At 42.1% G+C, this 16798-nt stretch overlaps 1 protein-coding gene and 1 pseudogene across 2 annotated transcripts in view; both read right to left on the minus strand.

The window, feature by feature from the left end:
* TRPC4 (transient receptor potential cation channel subfamily C member 4) overlaps window positions 1-16798 on the minus strand; it is a 312640-nt gene that overhangs the window by 143782 nt on the left and 152060 nt on the right. The gene's annotated exons all lie outside the window — the stretch shown is intronic.
* Window positions 14153-14761, minus strand: LOC308511954 (ATPase inhibitor, mitochondrial-like; annotated as a pseudogene). The gene is made up of 2 exons: window positions 14717-14761; window positions 14153-14573 (listed from the first exon to the last, which is right to left on the minus strand). The product of its transcript is annotated as an ATPase inhibitor, mitochondrial-like (transcript).

Here is a 16798-nt window from a genome sequence, read left to right on the forward strand (position 1 = left end):
AATTACTTAACTTCTCTCTGCTTCAGTTTTCCCACCCAATAGATGGGGAAAATGGTACTACTGCCTCAGAAGGATCATGTTATGTACTACTTTTTACAATCAGGACAAAAAATGTAGCTGCCTATACAACAGCAAAATGCCTTTCACCTGTATGAAAAGTATGGTCATTGGTGTATGCAGCATCCTAGATTGTGAGAGGGATGTCCGACTGCCAGCTTAGGCCCAACATCCCCTGAGGGATCCTGGATTGCGAGAGGACACAGGCCAGGCTAAGCGACCATCCTCCCCACCCCGCCCTCATGGCTGAATTTCCTGCACTGGGCCTCTAGTATATGATAAAAACTCCCAAGAAAGTGAGAATAGAGGATCATACTTCAACATAATAAAAGCCATGTAAGAAATAACTACAACTAAGATCATACTTAATGATCTAAAAGCATTTCACTTAAAATCAGAAACAGGACAGGAATGCTGGATGGCCCCTAAAATCAGAGAAGAAGAAATAAAAAGGCACCTAAATTGGAAGGAGGAAGTAAAATTGTCATTATTCACAGATGACATGATATTGCATATAGAAAACCTGAAAGAGCTCATCAAAGTAACTACTGGATTTAATAAGTAAATCTGGCAAAGCAGTAGGATACAAAATTAGTATTCAGAAATGTGTGGCATTTTTAAACACTGATAATGAATTATCATAAAGAAAAACCAAGAAAACAGTCCCGGTTATCACTATAAAATAATTAAAAATAAGGTACCCAGGAATAAACTTAAGCTAGGAGGAAAAAGATCTATATTTAGAAAACTATAGGTCACTGAAAAAGAAATACTAGATAGATACAAATGAGTAAAAGCATTTACTATGTTCATGTATTGAAAAAATTAACATCATTAAAATGTCCATACTACCCAAAAAAATCTATAGATTCAATGCAATCCCTGTTAAAACACCAATGGCATATTTCACAGATCTAGATCGAATATTCCAAAGTTTTATATGGAACCAGAAAAGATGCTAAATAGCCACATCAATCTTGAGGAAATAGAACAAAATTAGATAGATCACAATACCAGATATCAAACTATACTACAAAACGTTGGTAATCAAAACATTGTAGTACTAGCATAAGAACAGGCATATAGATCAATGGAATGGAAAAAGAGCCCAGAAGTCAACCCATTAATATTTGACAAAGGAAGCAAGAGAATACAGTGGAATAAAGACAGTATCTTCAATAAATGGTGCTGGAAAAATTGGACACAAACATGCAAAAAAAAAAAAAAAAGGCAACTAAACCACAAACTTACACCATACACAAAATTAAACTCAAAATGGAAAAAAAAAGAATGAAATATGAGTCATAAAAACCTTAAAAATATATAGGTCATATAATCTCAGACATCTCTCAGAGCAATGTTTTTGCAGATACATCTCCAAGGGAAAGGGAAACACAGGAGAAAAATAAGCAAAATGGGACTAAAAAGCTTCTGCACACCAAAGAAAGACAGCAACAAAACAAAAAGGAAACCCACTGTATGGGAGAACATATCTGCCAATGATTAATCGGATAAGGGGTTAATCTCCAAAATATATTTTAAAAAAATGTATACAACTCAACAGCAGGAAAACAAACAATTCTATTTAAAAAAATGGGCAAACGATTTCAATAAACACTTCTCTAAATAGGACATATAGATCGCCAATATACATATTAAAAAATGCTCAAGGTCACTATTCATCAGAGTTCAAAATAATAACTACAATGAAGTATCACCTTACATCTGCAAGAATGGCAACTGTCAATAAATCAACAAGTGCTGGAAAAGAAGAGGAGAAATGGTACACTGTTGGTGGGCATGCAGTCTTTTGAATCCAGTGTGGAAAACAATATGGGGTTTCCTGAAAAAAAAAAAAAAAATGGAACGGCCTTTTGACCCAGTTCTGAAACACTAATTGGGAAGAATATATGCATCCCTATGTTCATACCAACATCTAATCTAATAAAAGAGAAACATGCAAATTGACCACACCTCCACTACACTCAAGCCATGCCCACCAGCCAATCAGAGCAATTATATGCAAATTAACCCAACCAAGATGGCCACCGGCAGCCACAGAGCTGGAGCAAGCAGGAGGCTTGGTTGCCCCGGCAATGGAGAAAGCCAAGCTTCCCACCTACCATGGCCGGCTGTGGCCTCAGCTCAAGGCAACAAAGTTTCAATTATAGAAAATAAATAAATTCCAGATACGTGCTTCCAGCCAGCCTCCACTAGGAGCTTGGGTGGCTAGGGCCTGTGGCCAGCCTGAAAACAGCCATCAGCCCCTCCCCCAGGATGGCCAAACTCTCATGGGGTGAGGGTCCCCGCTGGGGGGCTTGGCCATCCTGCAAACAGCCATCAGCCCCTTACCCAGGCTGGCCAGACACCCCAGTTGGGACCCCCACCCTGAAAGGGGTGTGGCCAGCCTGAAAACGGCCCTCAGCCCCTCACCCTAGCTGGCCAGGCACCCAAGCAGGACACCTACCCTGATCCGGGACACACTTCAGGATAAGCCAGCTGGCCCCCACCCATGTACCAGGCCTCTGTCTTATATAATAAAAGGGTAATATGCAAAATGACCCTAACAGCAGAATGACTGGGAATGATTGGTCACTATGGCATACACTGACCACCAGGGGGCAGATGCTCAATGCAGGAGCTTCCCCCTGGTGGTCAGTGTGCTCCCACAGGGGGAGCTCTGCTCAGCCACAAGCCAGGCTGATGGCTGCCAGTACAGCGGTGGTGGTAGGAGCCTCTCCTGTCCCCTCAGCAGTGCTAAGGATGTCCGACTGTAGCTTAGGCCTGCTCCCTGCTGTAAAGTGGACATCCCCCAGGGCTGCCAGGCTGCCAGAGGGATGTCTGACTGCCAGCATAGGCCCAAGACCCTGGGGAGCAGGACTAAGCCAGATCATGGTCATGCCCTGAGGGGTACCAGACTGCAAGAGGGCACAGGCCATGCTGAGGGACACCCCTCCCCACCCGAGTACATAAATTTACAATAGCCAAGATCTGGATTTAGCCCAACTGAACATCAGTAAATGAATGGATTCAAAAGCTGTGGCTCATTTACACAATGAAATACGACACCACTCTAAAAAAGTACGAACTCCTACCATTTGAGACAGCATTGGATGGACCTGGAGGCTGGCTGCAGTGTGCATCATAATGACCGGTCATTCTGGTCATTCAGGTTGTTCAAGTCACTTGGCTTTTATATATATAGATTACTCTAGTTTAAATAGATAATTTGACAGCCTCAGAGGTATATTTGTGTCTGTGTATTGTCTACCTATCCATTTAGATAGTTATAACTGAATAATCTCTAATTGATTTTTTAAATTTATTTTTTTATTGTTAACAGTATTACAAATGTCCCCCATTTACCTTCAGTCTGCCCCCTTCCATACAGGGACCAGCCCACCCCCAGGCCTTCACCACGTTATTGTCTGTGTCCATGGGTTTTTATGTTGGTTATCTCAAGATGACCAAAATCATGAGTTTGGTTTCTGTATAAGGCTTTTAGATTTCTTTCCTTATATGCTAAAGTTCACTCTGACAGCAAACATCTGCAAGAACTCTTTAGGCTGTTTGAGAGGAAAATGAAAAGTGTCCATACCTTTAATACAAGGTGGGGTGAAAATAGGTTTACAGTTGTGAGTATGTGAAACAGTTTATTCTTGTATTTTTATTCATTAACTTGAGGTTTGGTGCACGAAAATCATGCAAGAGTAAGCCCTTGCAGCCATGGCTGCCTAGGTGCCTGCCCAGCCCTTGCCGCACAGCAATGGCTGCCTCTAGGCCCTGAGGCCCCACCCCCCCGCCCACTGGTCATTCCACCACCAGATCTAATTAGCCTATTAGCTTTTTATTATATAGGATTATTGTATTATTTGTTTCTTATTATTAGTTGCTGTATTATTTTCCATACAAACAATCGTAGCTGCTTTTGGCCCACTCTGTATAGAAAAGTATGAAGCAAAAATAATTCGAAAAGGTTTGCAAAGTTATTGACTATATTCCCTATGCACATATCTGAAACTAATATAAAATGATGCTGAATGCCAAGTTTAATATAAAAATAAAAAAATTTAAATATTAAAAATATATAAAGAAAACGTTTGTTAGGAGATGAGTTACAATTTGTCAATTACACCAGAGTGGAAGGATATAAGAATCATTACAGACTTAAAGATATAAAACCCAATAGACTTCAATATAAGTACTTGAACTTCAGCAGGAAAGATATTAAAAATAACATAGAAACATTATTCTGCCACTGTAATAAATCACAAAATATTTGGATCTGAAATGTTGAATAAGTTCTTATTGTTGAAAAACAGGGAAAAAGTATATAAAATAAAAGAAATCCCCTTGCAAAACCATACATCTTAAGGAGATAAAGGTATTGATTTGAGAGACTAGGCTTTAAAGAGAGAATTTTTTTATCTCAGACAAAGTAAAAATTCATACTATCTCTATATATAAAAGCCTAAGTGACCAAACGACCAGTAGACCAGTTGTTATGATGCTCAACACAGGAACTGCTCCCTGGTGGTCAGTGCACTCCCACAACCAACCTCCTACGGTCTCTCCCCCTTGCCCACCGCAGGGCCGGCTGCCCTACCCCCCATTGGCCCAAATCGCTGGCCATGCCGAGGGACCCCACCCATGCATGAATTCATGCACCGGGTCTCTAGTAAATAGATTAAAACAGACAAAAGTCTTTTGTCAGGATAAACAAAATGGGAGGTGTAAAAGTACTAATTTCTTATCAAATAAGGTATCATAGTTCTGGGAAACATTCTCTGAATGTAGAAGGAAAGTAAATTTTGTAGGAATAAAAAAAAGTATTTATTTACACAAGTAGCTCATGACTTTGACATGAGTTAAGGTCTAAGTTGTTTGAAGAAGACTTGAGAAAAACACATTCACAGAGCTTCAATCTATCATCAATAAAATTAACATGATGAGGGACACATTAATAAGCCACACTCTTCTCCATAAATTGTTCAGTCCTGTTATAAAGCTAAATTCTTACAATGGAGGGAACATTACTTTACCAGATAGTAGGAATGAGTGAGAAAATATAAAAGGCTCATTAATATAATCATCAAATCATACGATACCTTTTTGTCTATATCATACTTTTGATAAAAGGTTAAGTCATTGCTACCCTGTTGTCTTTAATACTCCTATAGATTCAATGCAATCCCTATTAAAATACCAAAGTGGCATACTTCACAGATCAAAAACTAACATTCCAAAAATGTATATGGAAACAAAAAGACACCGAGTAGCTGCAGCAATCCTGAGAAAGAAGAACAAAAGTGGAGGGATCACAAGAACAGATATCAAGCTATATTACAAAGCCACTGTAATCAAAATAGCCTAGTACTGGCACAAGAACAGACGTATAGATTAATGGAACAAAACAGAAAACCCAGAAATCAACCCAAGCCATTATACTCAATTAATCTTCAACAAAGGAGGCAAGAGCATACAATAAAGATAGTCTTTTCAATAAATGGTGTTGGGATAATTGGACAGATAGATGAAAAAAAAAAAAAAGAAAGAAAGAAAGAAAGAAAGAAAGAAAGAAAGAAAGAAAGAAACTAGACCACAAACTTAAACCATACACAAGGATAAACTTAAAATGGGTAAAAGATTTAAATGTAAGTCATGGAATCATAAAAATCCTTGAAGAAAACATAAGCAGCAAATGATACAACTCCTAGCACAAGAGAAACAAAGGAAAAAAATAAACATATGGGATTACATCGAAATAAAAAGCTTCTGCATAGCAAAATAAGACAACATGTAAATGAAATGGGAATCCACTGTATGAGAGAGCATATTTGCCAATGATACATCTGATAAGGGGTTAGTACCCAAAATATATAAAGTACTCTTACAAATCAACAAAAGGAAAACAAACAACCCAATAAAAAATGGGCAGAAGACCTAAATAGAAACTTCTTCAAAGCAGACATACAAATGTCCAAGAGACACATAAAAAATGCTCCTCACTAATCAGCAGAAACATGCACATTAAAACATCATTGAGATATCACCTCACACCTGTCAGAATGGCTACTATCAATAAATCAATAAACAAGTGCTTGAGATAATGTGGAGTAAAAGGAACCCTAATACCTTGTTTGTGGAATGCTGACTTGTACAGCCACTATGGAAATCAGTTTGGAGTGTCCTCAAAAATTAAAAATGGAACTGCCATTTTACCCAATGATCCAACTTCTAGAAATATATCCTGAGAGGCCTGAAACACCAATCAGAAAGAACATATGCACCCTATGTTCGTAGCAGTGCTATTTACAATAGCCAAGATCTAGAAATAACCTAAGTACTCAACAATAGATGAGTGGATAAAAATGCTGTGGTACATTTACACCATGGAATACTATGCAGCAGTAAAAACGAAGGATCTCTTACCCTTTGAGAAAGCATGGAGGGACGCCTGGAGAGTATTATGCTAAGTAAAATAAGCCAAGCAGAGAAGACAAGTATCACATGATCTCACTCATATGTGGAATCTATTGAACAAAATAAACTGTTGAACAAAATATATCCAGAGATATAAAAACATGGAACAGACTGTCAAATTTCAGAGGGAAGGCGGGGGTGGGAGGGAAGAGATCAACCAAATTTGTGCACTGGTGGTGGGGGGGTGTCCCTCAGCCCCACTTGTGCCCTCTCACAGTCTGGGACCCCTCGGGAGATAACGACCTGCTGGCTTAGGCCTGCTCCCGGGTGGCAGAGGGCAGGCCCAATCCCTAGGTGCCTGCCCCGCAGCTCCTGGTTGGGCTTAGAGTAGGGCCGATTCGGGAGTTGGGGCGCTGCCTCCTGCCATGCACAGAGCAGGGTGGATCAGGAGGTTGTGATGCCACCCTCAGTCATGCTCAGGGTAGGGCCGATTGGGGGGTTGGGGCGCCACCCCCTGTCACACTCAAGGCAGGGTCGATAGGGAGGTTGGGGCGCCACCCCCTGTCACCCACAGAGCAGGGCCAATCAGGGGGTTGGGGCGCCTTCCCCTTTCACGAACAAAGCAGAGCGGATAGGGAGGTTGTGGCCCCACCCCCTGTCACACACAGAGCCACAGGGCAATCAGGGGGTTTGGGCACTGCCCCCTGTCATGCTGCTCCAGGGGCCAAGAGGCCTCGTGGCTCCACTGATCCCAGTGCTAGGAGGCCTCGCTGCTCCGCTGATCCCGGTGCTGGGAAGCCTCGCAGCTCTGCTTGACACAGGGGCAGTGAGGCCTCACTGCTCAGCTGATCTCGGTGCTAAGAGTCCTCGCTGCAGATTCGGGAGGCCTTGTGGCTCTGCTGATCCCAGGCAGGGAGACCTCCAGGCTCCGCTGATCTCGGGTTTGGGAGGCCTCGAGGCTCTGCTTATCCCAGTGCTGGGAGGCATATTACCATTTTACAATATAGGATAGTGGCCTGGTGCATGGGTGGGGGCCAGCTGGTTTGCCCTAAATGGTGTCCTGGATCAGGGTGGGGTCCCGCTTGGGTTCCTGGCCAGCCTGGGTGAGGGGATGATGGCTGTTTGCAGCTGGTCACACCCCCTTCAGGGTGGGGGTCCCTCTTGGGTGCCTGGCTAGTCTGGTTGAGGGGCTGAGGGCCGTTTTCAGGCTGGTGGGTGACTAAAGCTCCCAGCCTCTCCTTTTTTCCTTTTTTTTTCATTCTGGGATTTATTAACATTCTATGGTTGTCACTGGAGCTGAGAGCCGGCTTTATCTCAGACCTCGGCTGCTGAAAGCAGGTTTCTGGACTTTGTTTACCTTCTGTATTTGAAACTTTGTTGCGAATCCAGCTCTGAGATCCCGGCTGACTAAAAGCAGGTTTCTGGAGTTTTGTTTAGCTTCTATATTTGTAACAATGTTTCTTAGAGAGCAGCTGAGAGCCCAGCAGCGGCAGGCGGGGAACAGGGAACGTTGGCTTTCTCCATCACTGGAGCAAGCAAGCCTCCCTGTTCGCTTCAGCGGCCTGGCTGCTGGCCGCCATTTTGGTTGGCAGTTAATTTGCATATCTCCCTTATTAGCCAATGGGAAGGGTAGCGAAGTTACAGCTAATTACCATGTTTCTCTTTTATTAGATAGGATAACCCATGGACACAGACAATAGTGTGGTGAAGGTCTGGGGTGGGGGGCATTGTGGGCTAGATGGGGTCAATGGAGAAAATGGGGACATATGTAATACTTTCAACAATAAATGTTTTTTTAAAAAAACTTATCACAATGTTATATGTTAATTATATCTCAATAAAAAACTGAAAAAATGTAGATATAATAACAGCTAAAAATTTTTAAATACTATCTGTAGCTGAAATAGCTTTAAGCACTTTACATGCAGTAACTCCTTTAATCTTCCAACAATCCTATAATGTAGGCATTATTACTATCATTTCAGCTGTAGAAATGCGGAAACTAAAACCAGAAATGAAGATCTGTGCCCAGTTTATTTCCATAGCTGTGTCAAGCATATGTATGCAGTGAACCTGGTATTCAGATTCAGTAAGTCTAGATGCAGTTACTATACTTTATACCAGTGGTCGGCAAACTGCAGCTCGTGAGCCACATGCAGCTTTTTGGCCCCTTGAGTGTGGCTCTTCCACAAAATACCATGTGCTGGAGCACACGTACAGTGCGATTGAAACTTCGTGGCCCATGCGCAGAAGTCGGTATTTTGTGGAAGAGCCACACTCAAGGGTCCAAAGAGCTACATGTGGCTCGCGAGCCGCAGTTTGTCAACCACTGCTCTATACAGTAAAATGTTGCTGCACAATTAGAATTCATGGAGACCTAAGAGAACTAAACTACACTCATTTGTCCCAAAACAGTATGGGGGATATATTGTAATAACTATGTACTGTGGTATTTTATTAAGGTATATAAATGTTGAATCACTATGTTATACACCTGAAATTAATATAATATTGTATGCCAATTATGATGTAAAAATTAAAAAGAAAATTAAAGGAGATTAAATATGGCAGCAGGAAAATGGATGCTACACTGACATGCTTCTAGGAACAAACTGAAATTACAACTAAAATATGAAAAAAAATCGTCCTGAATAATCAACTGAAGACTAACTGAAGAGATCCCCGATAACCAACGATGGAAAATGGAGACCACATAGAGACTGGTAGAAAGGGTGGAGGTGTGAATTGGCAGGACAGATTCCCACAGACAGCAGCTGAAGTTCTGGAGGGATATCTCAGCTGTGAGGGTTTCCCACTTAGAATTCTGGAGTCTAAACTCCAAGCTGGGCTCCCCAGCCCAGATCAACAGAACTGAGAAAGGTGCCCACATAACACCTTGCTGTGAAAAGCAGCAGGATTGCTGGCTGCCAGCTAGAGATGGCTAGAAATGCAGGCACCCTCCTAAAGAGCCAATGCACAAAATTTTGTATGCAGCCATTCACTGTGGGTTCCAGCTGAGGAAGGGCAGAGTAGACTGGAGCTTTGTGAGCAAAAGCTAGGGTTGGGGTTAGAGCTCTGAAGGTGCTCTAATGGTTTTCTGTGCTGAGTCATTCCCTCATGGTGCAGAGGTCATCTTTCCCAGGCAGACATTTTACAATCCAGGAACTTTTTGCCTGGGGGGGCATGGGGAGGCAGTTGTACCACTCTATTGGAAAATCCCTTGCCCCAACCTGTGGAGTTTCTGAGGACCATTAAGAGATTGAGTATAACAAGTACCATCCAGGCAGAAACAATTGCCCTGCCCTATTGGAAAACCTCTCACCTCACCTGTGGACAATAGCCTGAGGCAACAGAAGACAATACAATCAGTCTGTAGGATAGGCAAATGTCTGGAGCACATTAGAATCACCTGGGAATCTTTTTAAAATCCTTATTTCTGGGCCTCATCCTCCAGAAATTGTGTTTCTTTGTTACTAATGTTGTGGCCTCACCCCGTAACAAAGAAACAATTTCTGGAGGATGAGTCCCAGAAATCAGGATTTTAAAAAGATTCCCAGGTGATTCTAATGTGAAGCCAAGGTTGAGAACCACTGGAGGCTTTGAGTCTTTGTCTGATCTGATTAGTCAGAAACAGTCAAAGCATTTGACATTGTTCTTCACTAGAGATTGGGAGACATAGCAAATCTACCTAAATACATAGTCACAGACCCAAACAGGCAACCAAAATGAGAGAGCAAAAAAACCCAAAACAAACAAACAGACAAACAAAAAGAACAACCCCCAATGAAAAATCAAGAAAATTCTCCAGAAAAGTGAAAAGCAATAGAGATAAAAAATTTGTCAGACATAGACATCAGAATAATGATGGAAAAGATGATCAACAGGATGAGAAAAGATAGAGTAACTATGAAGAATGACACAGCACTAATAGACAACACAGTGGAAGGAATACACAGCAGATTAGGGAAAGCCAAGGAAGCCAAGGATCAGGTCAATAAATTAGAAGACAATGTAGAAAAAAAATCACTCAATCAGAGAACCAAAGAAGAAAAACAATAAAAAACCAGAGGATAGCTTAAGGAAATATAACAATATTCACATCATAGGAGTGCTAAAAGGTAAAGAAAATGAGCAAGGTATAAGAGAACCTGTTTGAAGAAATAGTGGCAGAAAACTTCCCTAACCAAGTGAAGGAAAATGTCACACAAGTTCAGGGAGTACAGAGAGTCCCAAGCAAGAAAAATCCAAACAGGCCCATGCCCAGACGCAAGCAATTGCTTAATTATAATTAAAATGCCAAAAATTGAAGGCAAAGAGAGAATCTTAAAGGCAACAAGAGAAAAGCAATTTGTTACCTACAAAGGAGCTCCCATAAGGCTGTCAGTTGATATCTCATCAGAAACTCTACAGGCCAGAGTGGGATAACATGAAATATTCAAGGTAATGAAAAGCAAGTATCTGAAGCCAAGATTACTATATCCAGAAAGGTTATCATTCAAAATAGATGATGAAATAAAGAGCTTCTCAAACAAACAAACAAACAAAAAAACAAAAACAAAACAAAAACAACAGGAAAAAGAGTTTATTACCACAAAACAGCACTGCAAGAAATGCTAAAGGGACTGCTGTAATGAGAAGAAATATATATAGAGAGAGACATAGGCATACAGAATTAAAATGGCAATAAATAAGTGCCTATTAATAATAGCCATTAATGTAAATGGATTAAGTGCTTCAATAAAAAGACATGGGATAGCTGAATGGATATAAAAAGAAAATTAAAGTATTAAAAAAAGACAGATTATCTGAACTTCTTCTAATTTAAGAAAGATCTTTGGTCGTACTTTATACTGTACTAGTGGCCCAGTGCACGAAATTTGTGCATGGGGGGGGGGTTCCCTCAGCCCAGCCTGCACCCTCTCTAATCGGGGAACCATCGGGGGATGTTCAACTGCTGGTTTAGGCCCGATCCCTGGGATCCCCCTAACTGGCAGCCTGACATCCCTCTTGCAATCTGGGACCACTGGCTCCTAACTGCTCACCTGCCTGCCGACCTGATCTCCCTAACTGCTCTCCCTGCTGGCCTGACCCCCCTAACTGCTCTCCCCTGCCAGCCTGATTGTTCTAACTGCTCTCCCCTGCTTGCCTGATCGCCCCTAACCGCCTCTACCTCGGCCCCGCCACCATGGCTTTGTCCAAAAGGAACATCCAGAAAGTTGTCTGGAAGTTGTTTGGTCTAATGAGCACATTACCCTTTTATTAGTATAGATTGATTTCAGAGAGGGAGGGAGATAGAAACATCAATGATGAGAGAGAATCATTGACTGACTGCCTCCTTGCATGCCCCACACTGGGGATCAAACCCATAACCCGGGCATGTGCCGTGACCAGGAATTGAACTCTGAGCCCTTCAGTCCTCAGGCAGAGGCTCTATCCATTGAGCAACACTGGCCATGGATACACTTTCCCTTTCCACTGGGACGTGTTCTGTTTGCTGGAGCTGAAACACTGAAGCTGTCTCACTGGGGCAGAGTGGGGTGCAGTGGGTTGGAGTAGGTGAAGCCCCCTGAAAGCTGGAGAGGGGACTTGTTTAACAGCCGGACTGTTTCATGGCTGTGCTGCCTCGCAGTTGAATGGCCACACTGTTGGGCTGTGCTACTGTCAGTGGGAGTTTACACAACTGAACTGTCTGCATGGATAGCTTCCTCCTCACCACACCCCAAAGCTGGGGGTTCCTCTTAGGGCTGAAGTGACACCAACCACCCTTGGTTGGTAGCCCAATCGGCCACTTTGGTAAGAGAAGTGGAGAATCCTGATTTTACGTGAATGCTCCAATTTCTTAAGTTGGCAACTAACGCGAACTTCAGATGTTTGGGCCAAAGCAGAGAGGTGGTCAGGTCTGGTGTCCAGGCCACTGGGCGGCACTGGGCTCAGCCCAGCTGTAAAGGGACCCTAGGCATCTGGGCAGGTGAAGGGGTTGGGGGTACGCTTGGGTAATTCCGATGTCACCTCACTTGGTTTTTTTGTTTTTTTTTCCCCACTGATCACAATTTATTATAATTTGTTGGCAGCATAGATAGATATTAGTTACCAGAACTATGTCTTCATAGAAGTGGAATGTATGTAGTCATTCTATGGGGAACTGTGTGTACTTAAGCATCAGCATGATCTTTCAGTTTCTTTTTTTTGTTGTTCATGAAAATAAGCTTTATTACATAAAGTAATAAATACATACAAAGATGCAAACACTGCCGAAACTGGTTTGGCTCAGTGGATAGAGGGTCGGCCTGTGTACTGAAGGGTCCCAGGTTCAATTCCGGTCAAGGGCATGTACCTGGGTTGCGGGCACTCCCCAGTAGGAGATGTGCAGGAGGCGGCTGATTGATGTTTCTAACTCTCTATCTTTCTCCCTTCCTCTCTGTAAAAAAATCAATAAAATATATTTAAGAAAAAAAGATACAAACACTATTAGTCACTGTCTTCCAGAGGTTTGGATTCACTGATGGGAAAGGCAGAACTGAAATGTACATACATCCTTAGGGGAAATTTCAGGGGTCCTTGTCAGGCAAGGTTCAATAAATTGCTCTTTATTCTGTATTTATTTCTTGTGCATTTTAAAGATTGACTTCAAAGTACTAATAGTCATGCAAATGCTTAAGCAAAAAAAAAAAAAAAGTTACATTGAAAAGAATTTATACTGTGTGGCGAATAGGCACTGGCTACTAAAGCGCTGCCTCAGGACTCACTGAAACAAACCCTCAGAGTTGGATCAGCTCAGAAGAGAAACATAAAGAACCATGTGAGTAACAGAAATGTATCCAGAAGAGAAACACGTATCTGGGAGGCCAACTACAGTTTGCTGTGATAGGTAACTGACATGCATCATGTAAATCAATGCTTTAAAAAACACACACAACATGCCCTGGGTAGTTCCTAACTAATATATAAATCTAATAACTGCAAAAGTCTCTTCTCCATCTTAGCGATGGGAGGTTCAGAGCCTGATGAACCACAGAAGGGGCATGGGGAGGAGAAACCAAGCTGTTACCATTTTGAAACCAAGTTTCATCTGAAGGGGGTGCAAGCATGAGCTGTCACTTCTTGGAAAAAGAGGGAAAGCCTTTCACGCTGACTTAGGGGCTAGGACCTGGTGTTCCGTTCCATCTTGTCCAAGCACTCCCGAACCAGCTCTGTCGCGTGGATGATGCCTCGTTTCAGTCTCTCCATCGCGCTCTTGCTGCCCGTGTACGTGAGTCAGATCTCCTTCCCTAGTTCTTCGATGATGACCAGCAGCTCAGCATATTTGCTCTGGGGCACCTGGCTATTCTCTGTTCCTTATGTGTTAGAGATGATGGTCCTAGTCACTCAGCAGCTGGAGGTACTGGGAAGATGTTGCCATGTTGGTGGAAGGCGGGTGAATTTTCCCAGAGGCCTTGATGGAGGTGGCGTGCATGTGCATGGTCAAGTTTGGTTTGTAAAACATCTCACCCCCTGCTCCCCGCCCCCCGCTGCGGGGCGCAGGCCCCATGAGACAGCATCGGCAGTGGTGGCGGTGAGGCCAGGTGGTGGCGAGGTGGGCCTGGGGTCTGTGTGCCTGTCTGTGCGCCTGCCCAGCTCCCGCACACTTTTTGTTGTTGACAGCTCAGGTGCACTGGCAAATATGGCTGTCCCCTCACCCTGACACTGCCACAGTATCATGATCTTTCAGTTTCTTGATGTTCTGCTTGTGCTGCTCAATTTCTTTCTGCAGACACTCAAATCTCCTTTTTATGATGAGTGATCTCTTCTTTATGTTGTTTCTTCAAGGCTGCCAGCTGTTCTTTAAATCCGCTCTGGGAAGTATCCTTCCTCTTCAGCCTTCTCTTTTTTTGTGAAGGTCCCCATGGCTTCCCTGATTGCGCCTGCCTTGGAGCTGAAATTGTCTGACCATTGCAGCCAAAGCCTCTGGCTTGCATGGCCCTCACCCCCCACACTTCGAGCCACAGATGTGCCACTAATGCAGAGACTGCCCTGGTTGTCAGTGCCGCGCAGTTCCAGACCACCCCACTTAGTTTTAAATGCAAACCTGCCTTGGACAGGCCTTGAAGGTCTTTCTTCCATGGTGATCACAGGAGGGAAGCAGGCCAGCCGGCACCCACGGCTCTGGGGGGTTCGCGGGCGCCAGCTGGCTGGCTGGGGCTCTCTCTGCCTCCGATTGCCATGACGTTCACGGAGAAGCAGGCCAACTGGCACCCACCTGTTGCCTGAAGCCTGGGTTTCTGATCCCTTTGCCTCTCAGCATTGCGGCTATGTATGCAAATTAACCGCCATCTTTGTTGACGGTTAATCGCCATCTTTGCTGGCAGTTAATTTGCATATCTCCCTGATTAGCCCATGGGAAGGGTAGCGAAGTTACGGCTAGTTACCATGTTTCTCTTTTATTAGATAGGATTTTAAAGTTCACTTAAGATGGAGTTTCTTTAAAGTAAGATCTAAAATATATTTTGTTCCTATGCACTTAAAAAAAAAAAGCCCTGCCTAAGGGGATATATATATATATATATATATATATATATATATATATATGATTTTTGCAGAGAGAGAAAAAAGGGATATTGTGAGAGAGAATGAGATAGAGAGAAAGAAATATCAATATAAGAGAGACACTTGGGATCAAACACACTACCTAGGTATGTGCCCTGTCCATGAATTAAACCTGAAACCTTTTGGTGTACAGGATGACACTCTAATCAACTGAGACACCTGACCAGGGCTTATATACTGAGAGTATTTATAATCTTCAAAATTGAAAAGTGTATCTATCTCATATTCAGACACTGCTCTGTCCTGTACACCCACTGCTTTTTCCTCATTTTACAATCCTGGCAGAAGTTTTGACAGTTAATCCAAACTGAACTTCTGAGATTGTAAGTCATGAAAGTTGTCTCATATTTTCTAATAAATAAATAACAATATTGATATGATACCAGAGAGGTTTAAAAATAGCCAAATAAAGAAAATGTGATTTCTCAGAAAACCACAGTGGGATAGAGGAAAGAATGATTAAACTGTAAATTTTTACCATCTCTATAATAACAACAGAAAAGGAAAACAGGGTTTCTACTAGCTACTTTAAGGCTTACTACCTTATCATATTTGCTCCAGATCCAAAACATTTTTCTTTCCATAAAATGAACAGATAGAAATTGAAGAATGTCCTATTGTTAAATTTATTATTATTTTGATTTAATATATAATTTCAAATATAAATGTAAATGGATTTTAAAGAATGTTTACAGTTATTTTATGTATAAAATTACTAATTCTGCAGAAGGTATATCTATTTGGAAATTAGAATAATTATTTATATATGGACAATGACACATGTTAAAAGCCTTTAAAAGACAAAAATACAAACAAAACCCTAGAGAACAATGAGGTACCATCTCACACCTGTCAGAATGGCTATCATCAACAAATCAACAAACGACAAATGCTGGAGAGAATGTGGAGAAAAAGGAACACTCGTGCACTGCTGGTGGGAATGCAGACTGGTGCAGCCACTATGGAAGACAGTATGGAGTTTCCTCAAAACGTTAAAAATGGAACTCCCATTTGACCCAGTGATCCCACTTCTAGGAATATATTCCAAGAAACCAGAAACACCAATCAGAAAGGATATATGCATCCCTATATTCATAGCAGCACAATTTACCATAGCTAAGATTTGAAACAGCCTAAGTGCCCATCAGCAGATGAATGGATTAGAAAACGGTGGTACATCTACACGATGGAATACTATGCTGCTGTAAAAAAGAAGAAATTCTTACCATTTGCCACAGCATGGATGGAACTGGAGAGCATTATTCTAAGTGAAATAAGCCAGTCAGAGAAAGAAAAATACCACATGATCTCACTCATTTATGGATAATAAAGACCATTATAAACTGATGAACAGAAATAGAAACAGAGGCAGAGCAGCAACAAACAGACTGTCAAACTACAGTGGGAAGGCCAGGGAGGGTTGGGGGAGTGGGTAAGAGATCAACCGAAGGACTTGTATGCATCCATATAAGCATAACCAATGGACACAAGACACTGGAGGGTAGGGGAGGTCAGGAAAGGTCAAGGGGGGAAAAAGGAGACATATGTAATACTCTTTGTAATACTTTAAGCAATAAAACAAAATTAAAAAAATAACAATAATAAGGCCAATGCTCCTGAACCAAGTGAAAAACAAACAAACAAACAAACAAACAAACAAACACCCTAGAGAAACATTCATGGGACATTAAATCATTAAAACATGGAATCCTAAAACCTAAAGTTATATTTCATA

This window comes from Myotis nattereri, assembly GCF_964212035.1.
Source record: "Myotis nattereri genome assembly, chromosome: 2".
In the NCBI taxonomy this organism is placed as follows: domain Eukaryota; kingdom Metazoa; phylum Chordata; class Mammalia; order Chiroptera; family Vespertilionidae; genus Myotis; species Myotis nattereri.